The sequence below is a fragment of the Patagioenas fasciata genome, chromosome Z (assembly GCF_037038585.1).
Source record: "Patagioenas fasciata isolate bPatFas1 chromosome Z, bPatFas1.hap1, whole genome shotgun sequence".
In the NCBI taxonomy this organism is placed as follows: domain Eukaryota; kingdom Metazoa; phylum Chordata; class Aves; order Columbiformes; family Columbidae; genus Patagioenas; species Patagioenas fasciata.
In genome coordinates, this window is record NC_092560.1 from 85,347,815 (window position 1) to 85,361,829 (window position 14,015).

At 55.3% G+C, this 14,015-nt stretch overlaps 1 protein-coding gene across 3 annotated transcripts in view; it reads left to right on the top strand.

Annotated features, from left to right (window-relative positions):
* Positions 1 to 14,015, top strand: part of LOC136115307 (E3 ubiquitin-protein ligase NEDD4-like) — a 128,921-nt gene that overhangs the window by 32,417 nt on the left and 82,489 nt on the right. The gene's annotated exons all lie outside the window — the stretch shown is intronic.

Below are 14,015 nucleotides of genomic sequence, written 5' to 3' on the forward strand. Positions count from 1 at the left end.
CAGAATATGGCGGGATGAAGCTTTTTACTTTCTCTCCCCAAATTTGCTGTTTCGAAGAACAGCTTTTGATGCTGACCATAAGCGAAGCAGCAGCTCCTGTGCTTGCTGGGAGGGCAGGGCAGAGCTGGTGTCCCACCACAGGACATTGGTGTCCCACCATGTGGCATTGGTGTCCCATCATGGGGCGCTGGTGTCCCACCACAGGCGCTGGTGTCCCATCATGGGGCGCTGGTGTCCCACCACAGGCACTGGTGTCCCACCACAGGCACTGGTGTCCCATCATGGGGTGCTGGTGTCCCACCACAGGGCACTGGTGTCCCATCATGGGGTGCTGGTGTCCCACCACAGGCACTGGTGTCCCATCATGGGGTGCTGGTGTCCCACCACAGGCACTGGTGTCCCATCATGGGGTGCTGGTGTCCCACCACAGGCACTGGTGTCCCATCATGGGGTGCTGGTGTCCCACCACAGGCACTGGTGTCCCATCATGGGGTGCTGGTGTCCCACCACAGGCACTGGTGTCCCATCATGGGGTGCTGGTGTCCCACCACAGGCACTGGTGTCCCATCACGGGACACTGGTGCTGGCTCCCAGCAGCCTCTGCCCCTGCACCACCCTCGGGCTGGCTCGAGATGCTGCGGTGCCAAAATCAAGGAGAGGAGCGAAGAGGTGGGACTGAGGCACGGAGGAAATGGGATTTCTATCAGATACTGACCCTGGCATTGCCACAGTTACCTGCTAACTCTGCTTATTCCACATCTTGTTTCTTTTGGCCTTTTCATTCAATTACAGATTTCTGGTTTACTTATATTTCATTGGCTGGATTTTGTTTCTGCATTATTTCCAGAGCTTTACATTTTACCGCTTCTTTTGAAAAAAAGTAAAGCGAGGGGTTGGAATATGAAATCTGCTCATTAAGAGGAACTTTATGTAAATATCAAAGTGCATGGCAAGCTCATGGCAAGATCTGAGAGAAGGGGGAACCCTTTTAGGTGTTTGTTTGATTCACTGAAGGATGCACTGGAACGTTCCAGCCGGATCCCCGGCATGGCAGCGTCTCCTTGGGCTGCACTGCTCACAGGGCTTTGGTGAATACTGAAGATGTTGTGTCCAGAAGAACCCCTAAAATTTGTGTAGGAATTGATAAATTCTAGAATATCTTTTCCCTTTGAAAATGCATGAAGTGAGCGGCTGCAGTGCCTGTCACTGTCCCGGAGCTGTTGGGTGTGCAGTGTGCAGTGTGCACGTCACGCTGCCCGGACCCGGCGCACAGTGAGCGGCTGCAGTGCCTGTCGCTGTCCCGGAGCTGTTGGGTGTGCAGTGTGCAGTGTGCACGTCACGCTGCCCGGACCCGGCACACAGTGAGCGGCTGCAGTGCCTGTCGCTGTCCCGGAGCTGTTGGGTGTGCAGTGTGCAGTGTGCACGTCACGCTGCCCGGACCCGGCACACAGTGAGCGGCTGCAGTGCCTGTCGCTGTCCCGGAGCTGTTGGGTGTGCAGTGTGCAGTGTGCACGTCACGCTGCCCGGACCCGGCGCACAGTGAGCGGCTGCAGTGCCTGTCGCTGTCCCGGAGCTGTTGGGTGTGCAGTGTGCATTGTGCACGTCACGCTGCCCGGACCCGGCACACAGTGAGCGGCTGCAGTGCCTGTCGCTGTCCCGGAGCTGTCGGGAGCGCGGTGTGCAGTGTGCACGTCACGCTGCCCGGACCCGGCGCACAGTGAGCGGCTGCAGTGCCTGTCGCTGTCCCGGAGCTGTTGGGTGTGCAGTGTGCATTGTGCACGTCACGCTGCCCGGACCCGGCACACAGTGAGCGGCTGCAGTGCCTGTCGCTGTCCCGGAGCTGTCGGGAGCGCGGTGTGCAGTGTACTGATGGCCGGCGGGTATTGCCAACGGGGTCGTGTGGGGTTAGCGTTGGCCCTGCATGCGTAACCATGGCAGACTCCTGACAGCCTTGCTGCGGTCTGGTGAACTGGCACATGTGTTTACCACCCGACGTACGTTATTATTTGACGCGTATTTCTGTAGGGGGAGGCAGGGTCACAGCCGCGCAGCCAGCAGAGGGCTCTGCGGCTCCGGTTCCGTCCGCTCTCCCTGGCTGTGCAGACCCCGCTGGTGCTGGGCGCAGGTTCACAGCGAGCGCTGAGCTGCCCGCCCACCAGGGTCATGGCCAGGAGCCGCTATTGCTGCCCAGGAGCTTATTTTTTACATATAGAACTATTAATTCATGTGTTCCTAGCAGCTGGTGAAACACAAGAGTCCATTTCTGGATGTGTCCGTGTCGGGACTTTTCCCGGAACTCTTCTCTTCAGCTTCACCTTCCATCCCAGCTGCTCACATGCCCCTCTTGCCCAAGTCTTTGCAAACAATGCTTTTTGCCCCGAGAAAACTTGGAAGAACACTTTATACATTGTGTTAGCACAACGGGGATTTTTTATTGATGTGAGATGTGAGGAGACTCGGATGCTACATGCCCATGTCTAAACTACCGAAGCTGCTGGAGGCATTTCTGCTAAAACACGGCCCTTGCCACAGGGGTTCAGTGTTTGCATTGAACTGGGTGTTAGGGAGTTCGCAGCTGTGATTGCTGAGGCGCAACACATGCTGGCACAGTGATGTTTGTCACCTGGGAGGGGGCTGGCTCTGGCACCACCAGCTGCAGGCCCGTGGCGGTTTGAGCTGGTTTAGGTGGTGGGTGCTGGCTGTGGGTGCTGTGCCCTGCTGGCGCGGATCTGCTCGCCGGCAGAGGACGGGTTGGGCTGTGCTGAACACGAGCGTGCGGCTGAAGCCGCTCGGTGGCTTGCGGAGGTGGCTGCGGGAGGAGGGACGGAGTGTGGGGCCCTCTCCACGCCGTGTGTGACACGGTGAGTGATCCCGTTGATGGGAGCTGGGGTCCCCGGAGGTCCTTTATCCCGGCTTCTCTGTAACTAGAGCAGGTATAACTTGGCGGTTAGTGTTTGGGTGGTGGATTATTTTTCCCACTTTGCTGCTGGCAATAGTTTCTATTGCTGTAAGTGCTTCTGATGTGCATTAAAACCCAGCAGATTCTACGTGCATTTGTCACTGTCAGTGACAAAGAGCTGAGCTGTTTCCCTGACGGGAGTCCTGAGGCAGGTTTAATATTTGCAGAGGATAGATTTCAGTCTAGAAGAGTTCATCCAGAGAGCTTCACGTATCCCAGTTACTCTTTGTGGGCGTAAAAAGCAGGATATAAATGCATCTCAGTCCATGCTAACTTGTGAGCTCCATTTTTGAAACAGCTTAAAGAACAATATCTCAAGGAACTAGAATATAGTGGTGTGCAGGTTATTGTTTCGTGCCTGCCAAGGCTACCTGTGAGAAGGGGAAGTGTGCACCCAGCCACCTCCGGCCGTGGTGAGGGGGTAATGAATGGTGCATTGGGCCTCTGACATGAATTTTTTGGTTTGCGGGACTTTGTGTGGCCAGACTGAGGATCAGCTTCACGCTGCAGGGCCGCAGACCGGCTGGGAGCTCAGGGTGCGGTGTGCGGGAGGTTGCACCCAGACTGAGGATCAGCTTCACGCTGCAGGGCCGCAGACCGGCTGGGAGCTCAGGGTGCAGTGTGCGGGAGGTTGCACCCAGACTGAGGATCAGCTTCACGCTGCAGACCGGCTGGGAGCTCAGGGTGCAGTGTGCGGGAGGTTGCACCCAGACCGAGGATCAGCTTCACTGCTGCAGACCGGCTGGGAGCTCAGGGTGCAGTGTGCGGGAGGTTGCACCCAGACTGAGGATCAGCTTCACTGCTGCAGACCGGCTGGGAGCTCAGGGTGCGGTGTGCGGGAGGTTGCACCCAGACTGAGGATCAGCTTCACTGCTGCAGACCGGCTGGGAGCTCAGGGTGCAGTGTGCGGGAGGTTGCACCCAGACTGAGGATCAGCTTCACTGCCGCAGACCGGCTGGGAGCTCAGGGTGCAGTGTGCGGGAGGTTGCACCCAGACTGAGGATCAGCTTCACTGCCGCAGACCGGCTGGGAGCTCAGGGTGCAGTGTGCGGGAGGTTGCACCCAGACTGAGGATCAGCTTCACTGCCGCAGACCGGCTGGGAGCTCAGGGTGCAGTGTGCGGGAGGTTGCACCCAGACTGAGGATCAGCTTCACTGCCGCAGACCGGCTGGGAGCTCAGGGTGCAGTGTGCGGGAGGTTGCACCCAGACTGAGGATCAGCTTCACGGCCGCAGACCGGCTGGGAGCTCAGGGTGCAGTGTGCGGGAGGTTGCACCCAGACTGAGGATCAGCTTCACGCCGCAGACCGGCTGGGAGCTCAGGGTGCAGTGTGCGGGAGGTTGCACCCAGACTGAGGATCAGCTTCACTGCTGCAGACCGGCTGGGAGCTCAGGGTGCAGTGTGCGGGAGGTTGCACCCAGACTGAGGATCAGCTTCACTGCCGCAGACCGGCTGGGAGCTCAGGGTGCAGTGTGCGGGAGGTTGCACCCAGACTGAGGATCAGCTTCACTGCCGCAGACCGGCTGGGAGCTCAGGGTGCAGTGTGCGGGAGGTTGCACCCAGACTGAGGATCAGCTTCACTGCTGCAGACCGGCTGGGAGCTCAGGGTGCAGTGTGCGGGAGGTTGCACCCAGACTGAGGATCAGCTTCACTGCTGCAGACCGGCTGGGAGCTCAGGGTGCAGTGTGCGGGAGGTTGCACCCAGACTGAGGATCAGCTTCACGCCGCAGACCGGCTGGGAGCTCAGGGTGCGGTGTGCGGGAGGTTGCACCCGGTTTGCTGCCTGCGTTAGCCCCCTCTTGCGGGGGAGCCTGTGTGGCGGCTGCACAGCTGCCCCTGCATCTCGCTTTAAATCTTCCTGGTTCCCCCAGGCACTTGAGTGTTATCACTCCATAAATACTGTTCCGCTTCTGGGGCAGGAGAGCACTGTGCGCGCTCAGCCCGGAGCTTTATTTTGGACGCTGTGCCAAGAAACAGTCAGTCTGTGTGCGTTCCTAGGGCTTCGCTATGAAATCCTCGCTGGGGTGGCAGACGTGGCTTTTGGTTCCCTGAGGACCCCAGAGCCGGTGCGTGCCCCCCTGACAGGTGTCATTGCACCCCAGGACGGGGAGAGGCACAATTAGAAAAATGCGCTGTGTTTCAGTTGTTGTTCCCTTCCCTGGTGAAGTAAAGCTGTCCTGGGTGTGTGTCGGGCGCGTTTCTGCGAAGCGGCAGTTCTGTCCCATTGCTGTTTTGGGTGGCGGAAAACCAAAACGCTGCTGTTCCTGTTCCGAGGAGCAAAGAAAACAGTGTCCTTGGGCTGTTCTGTGAATGCCAGGGAAATGGTAAGATATTTCAGTAATGCCCATCAGGAAACACAGTGCTACATTTTCAGCTGTGTAGCAGAAGTGAAAGACCCCGAGTGGGTGGCCGAGGTTGGGCGCCCCTGCTCTGTTCCTTACTCTTCCCAGCACTATGAGAAGGAGCACAATTCTGGGCTTCTTTGTAAAGAGCTTTGATGTATATGGAAGTGCTGCTCTAGAAGTGTTATTTGGTGAATAAATATATAATACGCTGCTTGAATTGAAAATGAACATGAATAAATTGATGTAGAAATAGATCAATAAATGATATAACAGTGAAACATTTTTAAAGCCTGTGATGGTATTGGAGGTGTTGCAGTGTTGTTTACAGACTGTCAGAAGATAGAAATGTTTTTCTGGTGACATTTAATCTCTTTTATCTCTACTTGCATACTTTGCAATGGAAATGAGCACAGATTTAATGCGTAACTCCCAGTGTATCTGGATTTTAATAATTTTTTTGCAGTTTAAAAAGTTTTAGATTAAATTTACAAGTTTGTTTCCCCGCAATTGTGTTTTGGAAAATAAACCCAGGACCCAGGTCTGTTTGCAGGAGTTGACTCTCCTTCGATAACACAAACCAATCCCGTAGTCAGGTGGAGTTCCGCGTGTTCCTGTTTGTGCCCGCTTGTCCTGGTTTGGATAAAACCAGGTTTCTCTTTTAGTGAATTTTGCCTGTCAGCTCAGGCTTCATATCAGCTGCGTTTTCTGGAGAACCAGATCCGTGTTTTGGTAGACGGGGCAATGGAATGCGAGGTTACTGATAGGGACAGATTCATCTCTTGTGAGAGGGGCCGTGAGAAACAGGTGGCCCAGCAGCTGACCAGCGCAGTGTACCATCCCGTTCGCATCAGACTTCATAGGAAAGTGGGACATCACGAGGCTCTCCTCCCTCTCCTTTGTTTTGCTTATGGGCGATAGTAGGAGAGGACCTTGCGACAGACTGCATCCAGCTCCGGGTGGCTGCAGGATCCAGTCCAGGACTTTGGCTGCCGGCTCTGCAGTTGTTGAGACTTTCCAGAGTGGTTTGGTATATTTTGTAATATTTTCTCTATTTTATCAGGAGCATTAGTAGAACATTTTTAATTTTTCCAACTCTCTTCTCTCTGTCCTCCTTTCCCTCCCGATCGCCTGGCCTTAGTGGGAAGCGGGGAGAGGGGCTTAGCAATACATCTGCCACGGTTTTATTGTCACCCCGCCATCAAAACCCTTGACATCATTGCATCTTGTCCTGTCTCAGGGCACCACGGAGAAGAGTCCGTCTCCCTCGCCTTGGTCCCTTCCATCAGGTGTCTGCACCCAGGGATAAGGTCCCCCTGGCCCTCCTCCAGGTGAACAGTCCCAGGTCTCTCTCTGCCCTGGTATGAGAGGGTCCCTCCATCATCTTTGCGAGCCTTTGTGGACTCTCCGGTATGTCCGCGTCTCTTGTACCGGTGAGCCCGGCACTGGACGCGGCTCTGCAGACGTGGCCTCAGCACCCGCAGCCCAGGCACCGCGAGCCTTCGTTGTGGTGCATGGTCAGCTTGGCACCCAGCAGGGCCGCCTGCCCCTCGTGAGCTCCTTGGGGAGACAGCCAGCGGGATCCCCGTGGTGACCGCGCGAGTGACAGAGCCTCCTTCTCTTCCCGCCTCAGCCTGGGTGCTCGCTTGCGCCTCGGGTGCCCTTATAGTGCTGCTCGGTCGCTTGTTTCTCTAGTCAATGCCCATTATTAACACAGCGAACTGTGTGACTGGTAACATGCCCTGTTGTTGCATGTGAATGTTTTATAAATTTATACAAAGTTTATAAATACCTACAGAGAGTAGAAAGGAAACGAAGAATGGGGCTTTTTCAGGAGACTGGCATTTGAGAGATAATGCTGGCCGTTGGGACCAGAGTCGAAAACCGGACTGTTTCAGCGGTTGGCTGTAGGTGCAGGGGACGTGCGGTGTCCGCGGGGGACGCTGCGGCTGGCACGCTGTCCTGCGCGGTGACGCACCGGGGCCTCCTGCGCCCGGAGGGGCTCTGAGAGCCGCCGTCACGCGCCCATCTCGTCAGACCCCAGCGCAGCCATGAGTAACAGCGCACCAGAACAAAACCCAACGCCCCCTCTCAGCAGCTTTTGATCAGTGTTCTCGAGGCCGTTCTCCTGGGTAATTCGTGCCTGCAGCTCCGCGTTGCCGTGTTCGAAAGCAGCTGCCTTCTCTTCTGCAGACGTAGCTGCCGAGCTTTGACAGGCAACCGCTAACCCCTGCATGCACGCGCTTCTCTTAAATCTGTCTTAATCAACACGTTCTTATGACAGCAATCTTTGCAACTAAGAACTTAATCTTAGGTGATGACTCATGGCAAATTTCCTATCATCTCTAAAACAGGGAAGAATTTTCTTGGCTTGATTTGTTTTTCCCTCCTGGCATGCAGAACGTTGCTGTCAAGAGTCTTTCTGCCACCGAAGGTAACGTGTCTGTTACTGAGGTGCCTCGTGTGTTCCAGGGTTTCCCTCCGTTCATCCTGTACCTGCCAGCCTGGCGCAGCTGTGGGGAAACTCCGGTGCCATTGATGTGACGGCAGCTGGGGTGGTTTTACCTTTCCTGGCGTTCTTTGCTCCCTGGCGCGTTACATGCGCGTTCTGCGTGGGATTGCAGTGATGATGAGTTCTTGGTACCTGAAACCTTGTTGTGAGATGGAGAGGAAAGGGGTCTCTGTCTGTGGTCCCGTGTCCAAGTGCTGTCTCCAGGAGGTGAGGCTGCAGGGCCTGTCCCTGCCTCCTGTAACAGGGCGCTCGCCCACCCGGCACAAAGCGCTCTGACACCCTTTTGGGTGGCAAACGGGGGAGACGGCCTGTTTTTTAATCGACTTTAGTTGACTGAGTCAGCTCTCGACGTTGTGTGACAAGTGTCAGAGCTGACGCACACTGTGATTCGTATCTGTATGGGCTGGAGTACAGGAACAGCTTGGGTCTGCCCGCTAGAACAGCGTTACTGTAGCCGTGAAGTGCGGTGGAGTACCAAGTACTGTTCAAACGCTGTGTTTTAAGTGTGTCCGCGTGCTGGGTGCCCATGTGCGGGTGCTGGCGGCGGGGGCCTGTGTGAGGGGAGCCGGATGGGGCCGGTTCCGGCTGGTCCTGGCCGGTTCCGGCCGGTTCTGCAGCCGCCCTGGCACAGGGCGCAGCCGAGTCCGCCAGCAGCACCGCGCGCCTTGGAAAAGGGGGTTTAAAAAGGGCCAAAACACCCAACGGTGAGAGAAAGAGCCCTGCGAACAGCAAGGTCAGAGAAACAGCGCAGAAAATTATGTGATGAGACTTGGTTTTGTTCTGGTTTCTTGGATAGGTAGTTGTAGAATGTGGAGAAATGCTGGCCCTTGGTTTTCAGGGGTGTTGGGCGGGCAGGGTTGTTGCTTGTGAGATGGTCCAATACCTTGGAAACCGGAGCCTGAGGGGCGTCTGTGAGGGGATGAATGGTTGTAATGGTTGTTTTCCAGAGCAAGGCGGAGCGCTGGGTGGAACAGGCGGGAGCGGCCGTGGGCACGCGTGGAGGGCACGGGGCGCGGGGGGCACGCGTGGAGGGCACGGGGCGCGGGGGGCACGCGTGGAGGGCACGGGGCGCCGTGGGCACGCGTGGAGGGCACGGGGCGCGGGGGGCACGCGTGGAGGGCACGGGGCGCGGGGGGCACGCGTGGAGGGCACGGGGCGCGGGGGGCACGCGTGGAGGGCACGGGGTACCGGGGGCACGCGTGGAGGGCACGGGGCACGGTGGAGACAGGCGCTCATGCGACTGTTTGCAGGGTCTCACAAAGGCTGCATGGGCAGTCTGGCCCTTTTCTACCTGCTGTGTGAATGTGATAACACATTCGATGTAGTTTTTGAGACGCTTTTGTGTCGGGAGGAGCTGTGTTTAAACCAGCAGGTGTCAGCCCGGTCGGCCTGAGGCCGCTGAGGTGGGAGCAGCCATGGCGGGGCCTGCGGCGGGTGCTCGCTCCCACCGGGAATGTCTCGTGTGCTGGTGGCATCGGTCCCGGGTGCCGGCTGGGCACCGTGTTTGGTTCGGGCCGTGCACCGCGTTGGAATCGCGGCTCCGTGTGCGGCGCGGGCGGTGCTGCTGGGCCGGTCCCGGTCCCCGAGGACGGCGCTCGCCCAGCCCCGCCGGGCGGTTATGCTCGCCGGCACTGCCATGGGTTCAGAGCCGTGCTCTCCACTGTTCAGTAGTAATTAATTTCTAATTAAATAGGCTTCCTGGGGCACCCGCAATGTTGGTTTCTAGGAGCTTTTGACAGCTTACGATTCCTGCCCACTCTAGACATAGAAAGGTAATTTAATTAAACTGCAGTCTCAGAGACTGTCGTGGATAGTCCTCTGGAGGAGGTCTTAATGTACCTGTTTCACGTGACTGAATCATCCATAAGAACTACAGTCTTGCGAAATGGCTTTCTTCGGTAGCAGACTTGGCGTTGCCTCCATCTGCAGGAAGACAGGAGGCTGTCTGGAAGACGTGAAGGCGCCGTGGGCAGCAGCCGTGTGCCGCTGCGGTCGGGCCGCTGGGGTCCCTGCCCTCGCTGCTTTTCAGTGTTGTGTTTTCTACGCTCCTGCTTCTTGGTGCTCTTTAACGTGTGATATTGTTTCCTGGGCCGTGGGGTGGGTTCAAATGGTGCTGAAGGAGAGGAGGAATCTCTGTGAAACCTGTTTGCCCTTGGTAAGGATTTCATGTATGAAGGAGGTGAAATAGCTAGAAAAATAACCTTCCTCCCTGCCCGTGAGGGTGTTCTTTTTGCCTAGTTCATGTTGCAGAAAAAAGATCACTGGATATTTTTAGATAAAAGATAGGTAGCTCCTTATTTTGCACTGAAAACCTCATACTTAACAGACTGTCAGGAGTTTAAATTTCCTTTTAAGTCTGAATTCAGTATTTTTTAATCTGAGGTTGTTGGAAATCTGGCCTTCACAGTGATCTCTACCTGCTAACTCAACCTAAATTAGCAAGAAAGCAATGTGCTTCTCTAAGTTTAAGTTTTGCCTCAGTGACTGAAGATTAGCATCAGACTTGAGGCCAGAGGATTCCGAAGTTTGTGATGTAATTAGCTCACTATCTTATTATGCACGTGACCAACCTGGTCTCTTTTGAACCTGGCTAATCCCCTAACCACACTGAATTCCGTGGACTAATGATACATCTCCTTTGCTGTTTGCCCTTGTCAGATTCCGGCCAGCTGTGGTGTCAGGGTTGTGACCATGGGGCTGCTGTGAGCGCCGGCCGTGGCCAGGCTGGCGGCGTGCGTGCGAGCCCGAGGTGGCCATGGGCACCCGCCACATCAGAGACACCTGGCAGAGACAGCTAAGTCATCTCCAGGTCGGTCCTGTGCAATGGCTCCTCTTGTTCCATCTGCCACGAGCGGTGGTGGCAGCAACGGGGCCCGTCGGGGTGGTGTCACCGAGCCCCCCAGAGCCGCGCGGAGCCTGACAAGGACAGGGGCTGTCCCCCCGGCCTCTGCCTCAGCTGCTCCTTCCTCTTGCCTCCAACTCAGAGCCTGACGAGGACAGGGGCTGTCCCCCCGGCCTCTGCCCCAGCTGCTCCTTCCTCTTGCCTCCAGCTCGGAGCCTGGAGAGGACAGGGACTGTCCCCCCGGCCTCTGCCTCAGCTGCTCCTTCCTCTTGCCTCCAACTCAGAGCCTGACAAGGACAGGGACTGTCCCCCCCTGCCTCTGCCCCAGCTGCTCCTTCCTCTTGCCTCCAACTCAGAGCCTGACAAGGACAGGGACTGTCCCCCCCGGCCTCTGCCCCAGCTGCTCCTTCCTCTTGCCTCCAGCTTTTCCGTGAAGCAGCACAGGCATTTGCGAGGCTTTGTGGGGAGCTGGATGGAGGACGTAGGCCGGGTTTTGAGAGCCCAGGCTGCCGGCACGTTCAAGCCCAGCTCCTCTCCCCCGTTCCATGCCTGGTGTTGCTGCCGGGGGAGCGCGGGGCCGGGAGCGGTGCTGGCCGAGCCGCTCCATCAGTCCTCCGAGGCGGCCTCTCTGTTGGTGAGAGCGGACAAGCCTGTTCTGAGCACAGGCTGGGGTGCTGCCTGTGGCGAGCTTCTCTGTTCCAAAAGTCACAGGTCATTAAGTTTGTTTGTTTTTCCTGCTGGATTTTAGAACTCAGGATATTTTGGGAGTGTGAAGCAGCATAGGACCCTAAATCACTCCCCTGTGACACAGGTCTGGCGCTGATGCACGCAGGTTCTCTGTTAGAGCGTTCATTTACCTTTGCCTCACAATCACAAGAAATGAACTCAAGGAAGAGGACAAAATACATATGTTTACACTTCCATCTATTTTATAAGATCAGAAGTACCTTTTTTTTTTTAGTTGTTTAGAAAACTGGGCTTTTTTATGCTCTGACAGTTTTTCAATGCAGCAACAATGCGCAAGGAATCTGCTGTTGTCCCTCTATGTTAGAGAACAGCGTTCTGAAGGAACAACCTGGGAAGGTGGAGGCACTGTAGGTGGGGTTCGGTACATAATTTTACCTCCCTCTTTCACCCACAGGCACTTGTTTGCAGCTGTCTGTGATGTGAGTCATTATCTCTAGCAGCTCTTGAATAAAGCCTGCCTAAATTTGTTGTAGCACCAGATGAGGTGTAAGGCGCTCTTTGGAAGGCGCGCTAGGAGGACAGCGCGAGGCCCGTGGAGTGGCTCTGGGGTTTGGTACGCAGGGTGAGACGTTGGGATGCCCGGGCCCGGCGGACTGCGGGCGCGCTTGTCAGTGGAGGCTGAGGTAAGGTGTTCTGTTCCTGAAGCACACGGTCCTCTGTTCCCGCGTGGTTAGTCACTTCAGGCTTTGCTTTAGTCACCTCACACGAGACTGGTATGATGGTGAAAGCCAAATCTCAGCTCTCTTAGACAAACCCGTAATGGATTTGAGGTGGTACAGACGGAAGATGAACCCCAGGAGGCTCGTGCTGAAGCAGAAAGCAGTGAGCAAATGCAGATGATATGCTGGGAAGCTTCCCTGCTCGTTAATTTCTGTGTTTTCTCATTGTGCTTCTCTGTTCCTGCAGTGACAGGAATGGGGAAATTCACCAGGGAAGATGGTTATTGGGATCAAAACGATCGTGTCTCTGAGAGATATTCTGCCTTATCCTGTTGTTTTTATTGCTCTTCGTGGACCTTTGGTAGAAGTATCTCCATCACTCTGACCTTATTTAATGATGTGTATTTTGAGCTTTGTATCTATCATTGCTTTGAATGTAAAAATCATTTTTTGGGCTCTCCTGAGTGTGTGCACACACAGTTTTGTCTCTGTGTATGTTTAAATGATTCTGTAAAACAGTTTCAGGTTCAAGGAAATTTCTTTTGCCAAGTTTAATCTGTTTCTGCCCTGAGGGTAATTGCTGTTCATGGAGATCCCGTAATTTTATGGGGACTCATTGAGCTGAATATTTTTGAAGATGGTGTGTTTTGCTAAATCATGTTTTTGAAGGCTTATTGGCTGTGAAAGTGCATCTGAGATGGTTCACAGAGACTGCAGTCTGCAAGTTTGCCCGGGTGCCCTGTTGGGAGGACTGAAGTTCGTAGGAAGTGCTGAGCGTGTAGAGCCAGCGCAGCGCCGTTACAGCTCTGTTTCTGTGGCTGCGCAGGGTTGGTAGCACTGACGAGTTTTGAAGATTGAGGCCTTTCTGGCACTGTTGTGTGGTTCTCCAGACAGTGCCCCGGCCTGGTGGGCTCCTTGCCTGCCCAGCAGGCGCATCCTGTGGTCTGGGAGGTGCTGCTGGGAGGCACGGATCTCAGCGTGAAACGGAACCTGCACTTTGCTTGGTCTTGAGTAGCTGGGAGGGTGGTTTTGTGCCTCTTAACAAATTGTGCTGCTATTTTCTAACCTTTACAGTGTCTTGGTGAGAATAAATATTACCTGCTCTAAGACTGGGGTAACATAAATATGTTAATTAAAAAAAAAGTCAGGCAGGTGAGTTCTGACAGGTTGAATGGCACCGGTGTCCCTCTCCCTGCACGTTTTCCTCCTCCCGTATGGAGCGCGGCAGGCAGAGGAGGGGATGAGCCCTGCAGAGCGTCCTCAGGCTCCGGTGCAGCAGGGTGGCACGGCAGCTGTTCCCAGCCGTCTGTTCGCTCTCCTCACGCCTCAGAGGCCCAGCTCCCCTGGTGCTGAGCGAGCCTGCTCTGTGCACCGCACCGCGGGGCTGCTGGGCAGGGCAGAGCCCGGGGGAGCGCCCGCCTTCCTCGCAGCAGCAGGGTCGGCATCCGCTGGGGCACTCGCTGCCTTGGACACAACGGGGCTGTTCTGAGGTCTGGAGCTTGCCTCCGTGTGACGAGCTTGGCGTGCGCACACTGGCATAACGGGTGATACTAAATTTTATATTTGGGGAGGCGGTTTCAGCTTTTAACGTAAAAATAGAGCAGTGTAGGGCTTAGTAATTTCATTGTTCTTTCACGTATGCCTGTGCTTTCCACCCTCGGAATTTGTGGCTTAAAATAAATAAACAATACGTTGGGCTGCTGGCAAAAGATATTTTGAGAGGTGCTTTCTAAGCTGTTTCAGGAGTGTATAGCAACGCAGTTCCAGACCCAGCGAACAAATAGGGAACTGCTCATGCGCCCCAGTTTCACGGTATCTGAAATAAGAACTTTAAAGGATGCTGATCTCTTCGCATGTGGTTTATTTCCTTCTTTTCAGGGTTATCGATTCATCGGTGCTTTCCGTTGTCCTCCCTGAGAAAAGCTGGACGCTTGCCTTCTCAAGCTGACATTCAA